A 9,493-nucleotide genomic window follows, 5' to 3' on the forward strand; every position below is an offset into this window, starting at 1 on the left:
AAACTGAACTCACTCACACTGCCACCACTGACAATTCACAACCAACAATCACACCTCACACTAACAATCATTAAAATCAGTTTTAAATAATATTGATTGCTGTGTATATGTACATATTAAATTTATATAGATTTATATCCTAATTAAATTACACAAACACACACCCACAGCTCATATATATATATATATCATATATATATACTACTACTATTAATCATATATAAAATACTATATATATATTATATATATATTATATTATGAATGTACTGTATCTATACCCGCAGTATATAACATTATATATATACTATATCATATATATATATCTATATCTATATAGATCAATATATATACATACCTCCATACCATAACATAACATAATACATACTACGTGTATGTGTCATAGGGATAGTTTTCAGCATTTGAATGAAATCCGAAAAATTATAAGATTGAGGAACATGAAGTGGATAAAAAGCAGGGATAGCGATATAAGGCCCCAGAATCATGGTTACATGCAACATTATAATGGGAATGGTTTTTTACCATAATGAAAAATAATAATCTTCAAATAAATTCGAGGAAAAAAATACGAGGTTATTCATTAAGGTATTAAATGAAGTAAAGTAGAAGGGGTTATTCTGCCTCGCATTCTACAATGATATGCAGTTGCATTCATTATGTCAGAAAACCATTATTGAATTTTGGATAGATGAAGATTATGAATATCAATTTTGGTACTAGTTGGGTGATTAGAGTTAGATCCCAGCGGATCGGACGTTTTCGTAATTATTTGGTTGATATTCTCCCCGTGAAGGACGTGGAACCAATCCTCGGACGGTACTGCCAATACCCGAGGCCGATCCGCCGGCAAAAGGCATAGCTGCCAGCAAGCCCACCCCTGAGCACCTCCCTCGCCCCATTTCCCAAAAATCAGTTTAATATGGTAGATCCACTCATACTGGGATCGATATCAGATAATTAAGCTATGATCAAGAACAAGATACTACACTTTGATCCTTAGCCAAAAGGCCGAGAAGCTTTGCTTGCTTCTGACCCTCTGCTTGTTGGACTTTATTGGCTATTCAACCAGCGGCACAAGCCAAGGTTATTAAGCCAATGATTCCCATTTTATTTTATCACTCTATAGAAGGTCATAAAAGTTTGTCTCCTTTAGAAAAAAGTGATTACTATTATACTAATTATAACTTTCGTTGTCAGAAAGTGAAAGTTTTTAATAATTAAAATCTTGTGTTTTTAATTTTGCAAAATCAATTTTTTATTTTTTCTCTTTGGTTTTCTATATTGGTGGCATGTTGTTAGACATGTGTGACTATAGGATATTGTTCTATCCACATATGCCACACTGTAAGAGAGGGAAGTCTATTTTTCTATTGTAGTGGAGTGAGGTGTGTGTTATCGCATGCTGCTAATTGCATTTCCGAACCCTCAATTCGACTGGGCCACCAACACCTCCTCCCTTCATAATTTTTCCTGTGGGCTGACTTCCCACATTTGAGATTTCTTCTTTTTAATTTTGATTATTTTAGTGGTGAGGTCGAGTCCCACAACACTCGTCGCCACTAGGAGATGGATTTTTGCTTTTATAAAAGAACGAACAAAACACTCTTGAGATCATGTCCCCTATGGATAATACCAGGCTACAGAACTCCGCCAGTCGACTCCGGCTAGTTTTGTCACCTGTTCTCTATTACATAGGATACCCGATAGTGTCCAAGGTACCACATATCAGTTTTTGGATTGCATTTAATTGGCATCTATGCCCATTTTACGAATGATTCATTACCCTGTATTTCATTATAGGTGGTTTTCTAGTGAATTTTAATGGCTTTAATTGAACTTAAACGAGTCTGAAAATACTGGGATATATTCTATCGTGGATGTCGTCGATATAGAGGGCAAAATCTAATAAGCTTTATTTCAATTTGCAATAATTCGGCAGATGAAGAGATCGATGTATGATTCGGCAATCCGAAATCTCAACTGACATTCATCGACCATACAACACCGCTTCCCCACACACAATCGTCTGTCTTGGACCCGTCGGTGGTATCTAATGAAAAAAGGAAAAGATGTTTAAATTAGGAATCTTCTCCTGAACCTCAGTGGCGATAACCTCCACCTCCGACACCGTGGCTTTAGGCTGATCGGTAAGCCCAAGCTCTACAACAGCTAAGAAAAATTGGGGTGTTTCCCACGGTGCTATATTGATTTGAATAACCAGGGTATCGATTGGGTTACGAGAGATCTATACCGACTTTACTCCTGTGAGTCAGGTCCATGGATGTCTATTGCCCAGCGCGCTTAACCCGCCGCGATACTGTGGCGCCACTACCTGCACCGGCGCAAAACATCCCTGTTGGGATTGTGCGGGAAGGCTGCCTGGCTTTTTTAACCTTTTTTTTTTTTGCGGGCATAATAAGGTCAGCGCCAAGCTGGCCGCGTCTAAGACGGAGGGGACGGTAACTCCCGACTCTACCTCCTAGCGCTCGCGAGTGCGAGTGCACATAAGGGCTCCAAGACAGACTCGTAAACACGCACTTCTGTACCTAACATTCAAACTTTCAGAGTTGAGCTCGTTGCCCGAGCCATACACGACTTGAACCCATAATCTACTTTAGACCTAATCAGGGATTTATATAACCATCAGTATAAGACTTTTCTTCTCATCAGCTCCCCATTTTGTGTCCAGAAATGCACTTTATTAAATTAAGAAGCTGCTTCATTTGACATTTATTTCATTTAACCTGACCCAAATGTGGTCTTTCCAATTTAATCTACTTAATTCAAAGAGTTAGTCCTAAGAAATCTAGCTCTGAATTTTGAATAGGTATTGGATCGGTTGTCTAAGGAGTTACGCCTGCCTGTTGGGCTTTCTCCTATGTGTAAAAACCACGGCCATATACTCTTTTTAATGGATAACAACATTAAAACCCACTGGAGGCCCAGTTCATGAATCATCCTCCCAGTGCCTCAATTGGATAATGATTTGCCGAGAACTCTGCATTATTGCTGGCAGTGCCATAATGCACCAATCATCGCGACGTACAGTGAAGTAATTTAAGATTCCAGAGGAGGAGATGGTAAACAACAATAAAAGTCATTTATTACACATATAAAATAATCGTGGAAGAGACAAGACACTTCCTTGTGCGGACACCCGTTATTCGCCTGGACCAATATGTCCGAGTCGAAAGTGACGTTTAAGTCAGGAGAAATAAAATCTTTGACAGAGTAAAACCGTTCTGTCAGAAATGACAATTTTGGATGAAACAAGGCAAGTTTCCACGGAATCCGAAATCATAAAAGTTTATCTGAGTAGGCCCATGGTCGCCAAGTCCATTGTCGTAGGCTTTTTCTATGTCTAAAAATAGCTGATATCAAAAAATGCTTTTTTTGGCAAATGCCTCATGAATGTGACTTTCCATTTTACTAGCTGATCAGAGAGTTTGGGCGTTCCCCTTTCTCGCGGAAGCCGCACTGCTCGTCAACTAGGTTAAATTTCTGGAATTTTAAAAAATGCAATAGCCTCACTATTAACAATTCTTTCCATGACCTTGCTCTAAGCAACTTGTCAACGCAATTGGGCGGTACAGAGATGGCGCGGATCTGGGATTTCCCCCTCCTTTCATATGCGGACATGATGTGCCGGCGAAGTTGGACCATGAATTTGGAAAAGTCTGGCTTTATCCAATATATCATTGTACACTTCTAGCAACTTAATCATAGTCATCATGATTACAGAATGCCTTTATCATCCCCCACTATCATATCGCATGTTCAATCGGTCGCTGGGGGATGTTTCCCTCATACAGGCTTCTGAGGGCTCGGACAAGCTTCATTCATTGTTAGAGTCCTTTACTTTGTAATCAAAATTATCTCCTCGTGCAAAGTGAAGTTGGTTTTGCAGCTCGGCTGCTTCCTTGGTGGCTCATGGAATCCCAGGTAATCTGTAATTTTCCGAGCTGCTTGTATAAGAGAACCTGCCTGGCGATTGTGTTAGCAACCCTCTGTCTCTAGGTTCATCATAATTATTTTCCCTCATAGTAAGATGTTTCTGATTTTTTTATTGTATTGATTGTTTTTTTTCTATTGATTCTATTAAAACTAGTGGACCACAACCTCTGAAATTTTAAGTATTGCTGTTTATCGTAGAGGAACAAAGCTTCGTCCTAGGGAGTCTCTTTTGGCTTGTCTGAGTGTTTAAACGAGCCCCTAGCTCTCGCTTGTTTGTATTTGCGAAAGTTCCTTCATTTGTGATATTATTATGGGAGAAAGTCCTGTAGGCCCTATTTCGTTCACATAGCGCCTGCGCAATCTCCGGTGTCCACCATGGAACTCTATGCTTAACGCTTATCTGTCGAAGTCTTAGGTATGGTTGTCATTTGCTGCATTTATAATACAATTTTGAACATTGTTTACTTTATCATCAATGGTTCTTCTTTCTTCTCCACACAACTTCGAGCTTGACGCTCCTTGTGAAGGCGACCCAATCTTGCTCTTTTTACGTTAGAATTTGGACGTATGCTGAAGGGCCTAGTCCATCGTGGTGTTCGCATGAATATTGAATACAAATAGGAAGGTGATCGCTTCCCAACGAGTCGTCAATGGTGTAATGCCACAGGCACTTGGCTGCTAGTGTGTGAGGAAACCAGTGATAGGTTCAATAAAGCTCAAATTACCCGGTATTATCGTCTATTCGCGTTGGACTACCATCATTAGTAAGCAAGAACCAAGCATCAGAGTTCGTTGATAAAAAAATAAAACTTAACTACTTGCTCACCTCTACCATTCACTCCGTGGGGAACCCCATGATGTATGACGAGCATTGAAAATCTCTCCTAGAATTAATTTATTGTTTGGCAGACTGTCCTGAATAGCAAAAAAGCTCATCATAGATTAACCTTTTATCAGGTGGACAGTAAGCTGAAGCACTATAGTCAGATACGTGTTATTGAAAATTTTACTTTGCATGCGACGACGGTTCCAAAGTAGAATTAATCGTCACTTCAATGAAAGGGAGATTCTGGTGGATGTACATGGCGACTCCGCCTCCACCCCTTCCTCTCGGTCTTTTCTACAAAGATGGTAGTTTTCTTAGCGATACGACCTCGTCAGAGACTTGGTCGTTTAAATGGCTTTCTTGTAGTACGATAATATCGGGAGCATAGGACGGTAGGCTAAATAATCTAAGAGAGTTTAATTTTGATCTAATGACTTCGACAGTTCCATTGTATAATGGGTATACGCGTGGATTACGTTTTTATGGGGTTTGGTAAGTGCCTATTTGTCCTTCCGTTGTGGTTTTTTATTTTCTTTTTTTTGGGAGGGAGGTACGCCTCCTCCTCTCCCTCCTCGCTTCCGAGTGGCCTCTCTCGGGAATTTTTGGAGGACAGTAGTCTCCATGGCCTGCTCCCCTCCACTAGAGAGACGCCCGCGCGGAGGCCCCTAGATGATCTGCTCTTACGAGTCTGAAAGAACTACCATCAGACGAAGTTCTAGTGGGGGCCTGGTCGCCCGGACTAGAAAGGTGCGATCCGGATTGTGATTTGTATCCGACCTCCTTAAGATGCTGTTTTTGCTGGGTTGATTCAGCCAATTTTCTTTAATTGTCTTATTCAATTCTTTAATCTGATTCATCAAGTCCTTTACTGGTTTCTTTCAAATCGGAAATTTCCTTGTCTTTAACCTGCGAGCTGCTGACTAACACTGATTGCCACTGGAAAACATCTCGCAGTTACACACAGTTACTGCTGAGGCGTAAGAAGTATTGGGTTTGCTTGTCAAACCTTCCACTTTCTTTTTGGCCTCACGGTAGCTAATCTTTCGTGCTCTCTCACTGTATGCACTAATGGTCTCAGTCTCCTTCTTCAGGCTACTGCAATCAGCAGAGCCCTTGACTGAAGGGGACCTCCACAGTTAGCACACTTGAGTGTCTTTTCCGTGCATTCAGTGGTATCGTTGGGGGGGGAAAAAAAAAATCTCCAGTACATTTACCGCAAGTGAATTTGTTACTCGTCCTTATCCCATGCATTCTTATATGAATGGTGTGTCCAAATTTTTTGACATCTATTACACCGCATTGGCTTTTGAATATAAGGTCTTACTTGAACAATCTCATATCCGATTTTAACTGTACTAGGCAATTTTTGCGTGCAAGAAAAAGTCAAGAAACTACAATCCGGTCTTTGTTGCACATTCCCATCTTTTTTCGACATACAATTTACATCTAACTACGCTCTGGTTCTTTCATGGCATCAAGAAATTCACTTTCTTCCATTGTCCTCAAATCCCTGTGAAAGATTACTCCCTTACAGGTATTTGGGGGGGGGGCCAACAGGAATAGTTACTTTTACGGCGCTGAGGTCCATGAATTGCGTCAGTTTAGCAAATCCTTAATCTGAGATTTTAAATTGATTACTTTAACACCAGAAATAGGAGGCTGCCATCTCGCAAATTTTTCGGACAAAAACAAGAAAACCGCCTTCCTCCTTTACAACTTTGAACCATCAAGGGACCTTTCGTTGATGATAATGCGACAGGTTGACAGTTCTGCAGGGATTGATTTTCTTTCACGCATCGTATGTTTTCAAGGCACCTTGCGTTCTTCTGGAGGGATATCAATGTGTCGTCTGGGTCGGTTCATTGGTCGGGGTTCCCAATTACTGTTCAAAGTGGTCTTAGAAAGGGTCTGAGTCGCCCCTCCTCCTTGGGGGAGGGAGGAAGGGTAGCCCCGGGGAGTCAATCATACTGGGGTCGGACATGAGGTCACCCGAACCCTGGGCCAAAGCCCGTTGCTCCTGAGGGACTACCTTTTCCTTAACTTTTGGATCAACCTAATCCCAATAGCTAAGAGAGGATAAAATAAAAAAACGTCTTTTAGTTTAATCGTCCCTCACCCCCCTTAGTGGATCGCACTGGTTGCGTTCTCCAGTACCAACTAAGGGATCGGAGTTGTTGTTAAGGAACCCACCTTCCAAACGCCGAACCTGCTAGTGCGAGGGACGGTAAGTTGGTGCCCACCCCGCCAAGCGAATACAGGAGCTCACAGAAGGAGACTCCCGTAGGCCTCAGGAAAGTCACACAGAAGAATAGAAAATACAGGGGATTGGGGACCTCGAGCATTCCGGGAGAGAGAAAAGTTGCGCCCAAAGGACGCCCCAGACTACTGGGCCTCCCTACCCAGGGGTCAGCCCGTAAGGGCTACCCTGTGGTAGAAGAGAGCTGCGGGTCTGGGGTGGGGGCTGACTACTCCTACTGTAGTCTCGTGTCACCTTCAAGATAAAAGCACTGAAGGTGCAGAAAAGCACTTATAGTGCTCAAGATCTGTATAAAACAGAGTTTACTCGACTTTATTTGACGTTAATTGAACAGAGAAACAACAAGGTCAAGCGAGACTAGAAGCCCTGAGACAGGGTAGTTCCAGTGGCACAAGACGTTTAGCTTGTTGCTGCTATGTTTTGGAAAAACAGGGTGTGAGGCCAACAGAGTCTCATACACGAGTGGCCGAGAAGCGATACTACCGCATGGTTGAAATTAGGTCGAACGAAATAGTTCTGAAAACTTGCTGCCGATAGGTATATATGTAGAAAAAGGCATAAACGACGTCTGGTTGCCATGTATTATTAACAATTCAAAAAGTATTAATGACGTTTGTGTCATATATGAGTGTACCAAATAAGTGATTAAACGTAATCAGTTTACATTTGTGTCGTATTATATTCAGAAAAGGTATATATAGGCTGATGTTCATAACTTCACAAACAACCATCATTAAATTTCTCTCTCACACACATACACACACTCACTCACACACACACACACACACACACACACACACACACACACACACACACACACACACACACACACACACACACACACACACACGTATACTTCATAATCTACATGTGTGTCACAAAGTATTTACTTAAGTATCCGTTAACGTAACGTCCGTTTTCTTTGTATGTAACTGAATTTGAATGTGAATATAACTAATAGTCGTTTCTAAGATTTGAAAATTCCACCATTTCTAATTATAATTTCCAAATTATTGTAGAATTTTAAGCATGTGCCAAATAAGCAAAAGTTAAAAAAAGTATACTGATATATATAATGGATTTTATTATGAAAAATGTACAAGAAAACACCTTTTTTTCTTTTCCATGAAATATCCTACAGTGTAGATTTTTATGATAGAAGCATTAAAAACTATATTGAATAAATATGTCATGTATAATAAAGCCCCCGCGATAAGATATAGCCTAAACAGGAAAATGAAGCTAGACCAGGATTTAATTTTACTTTTATATGTTTAGTTATTGTCTGATAAACACTATTTCTTCAGGTAAATTTTGCTATAAATAAACTATAGTGTAACCGTATTGTATTTAAAGAAAATTGAGTAATATGATTGTAAAGCAAATAATCATAATTTTATGTTTAACGACTAATCTAAATGCTAAGTTTAACCATTTGTATAAAGAGTTTTAGTGAGCGTGGATTTTCACAGTATGGTGTGAGCGTGGGCTGTCGCCAGGCGTTGGAAAGCATACTTAACCTGGCACAGGAGACAACCGTGATCACGAAGGCGGTTCTCCCAGGGCGAGGCTCACCATTGCACTCCGTGGGGCTGACCCCTGCGATTAACCCAAATGTGGTTTAACTCGAGTGTGCAATTTTTGGTAGTGGGGACAGCGTTCGCGCTAACCCCCCTTCAAAATTTTCAATTGTTATCTTTAAAAGCTGTACAGAGGTGCACAAGACTTCGATGTAATAAATGAATCATTGTGACTCCATGAAAACGATATACACTGCGTGTCCTAACCAGCAAACATCTTACATCAACAGATTATTGGAATTTTGTGATTTACAATAACACTTTTTTTAGAAATGTAAATAACATACGCAATAGTTATAAATTACTTATAGGTATCTACACCAAAACAGACCTGAATTACTGTTAAATATGCACTTATAATATTACTATCTAATATCTATTTCAGAAGGGAATTCGAAAATAAATCCAATTTATATCTTCAAAATAAATGCATTTTCAATTCAAAATCATAATATTTCTAACACAAATATGACTCAAAAAAATGGTTGTAAGGAACGAGTAGTGCTATTCATTGGTATTTTAAGTTGGAATATAATATTGACCCACAGAAGTGGGCTACTAAAAATTGAGTAAGACTCATTTGATTGTTCCTCTCCAAGGAAATCTTTATAAAAGGCGAAAGTTTTATGCGTTTAGGAACTTTCTTGCTTGTTGGATTTATTGGCTATCAACCAGCGGCACTAGGCCAAGGTGTATTAGCCAATGATTCCATTTATTTTATCAACTATATAAGGACCAAAAGGTAGTCTCCTAAAAAAGTTGATTACTTTACTGATTATTTTTCATTGTCATCTAATAAATTTTTTATATTAAATCTAAATTTTTTGGTTTTGTAAATAATTTTTTATTTTTTGTCTT

The 9,493-nt window shown here is 39.8% G+C and overlaps 1 non-coding gene and 2 pseudogenes across 1 annotated transcript; 1 reads left to right on the forward strand and 2 right to left on the reverse strand.

The window, feature by feature from the left end:
• Positions 1 to 810: 810 nt before the first annotated feature.
• Positions 811 to 1,038, reverse strand: LOC147468729 (U2 spliceosomal RNA; annotated as a pseudogene).
• A 7,528-nt stretch (positions 1,039 to 8,566) lies between these two features.
• On the forward strand, positions 8,567 to 8,730 carry LOC122242421 (U1 spliceosomal RNA). The gene has a single exon (XR_006222301.2). It is a non-coding gene; the product is annotated as a U1 spliceosomal RNA (small nuclear RNA).
• Positions 8,731 to 9,174: 444 nt separating this feature from the next.
• On the reverse strand, positions 9,175 to 9,284 carry LOC122242418 (U5 spliceosomal RNA; annotated as a pseudogene).
• Between the last annotated feature and the right edge of the window lie 209 nt (positions 9,285 to 9,493).

Source organism: Penaeus japonicus, unplaced genomic scaffold (genome assembly GCF_977035675.1).
Source record: "Penaeus japonicus unplaced genomic scaffold, GWHDUDI00000001_assembly GWHDUDI00000027, whole genome shotgun sequence".
Lineage (NCBI taxonomy): Eukaryota > Metazoa > Arthropoda > Malacostraca > Decapoda > Penaeidae > Penaeus > Penaeus japonicus.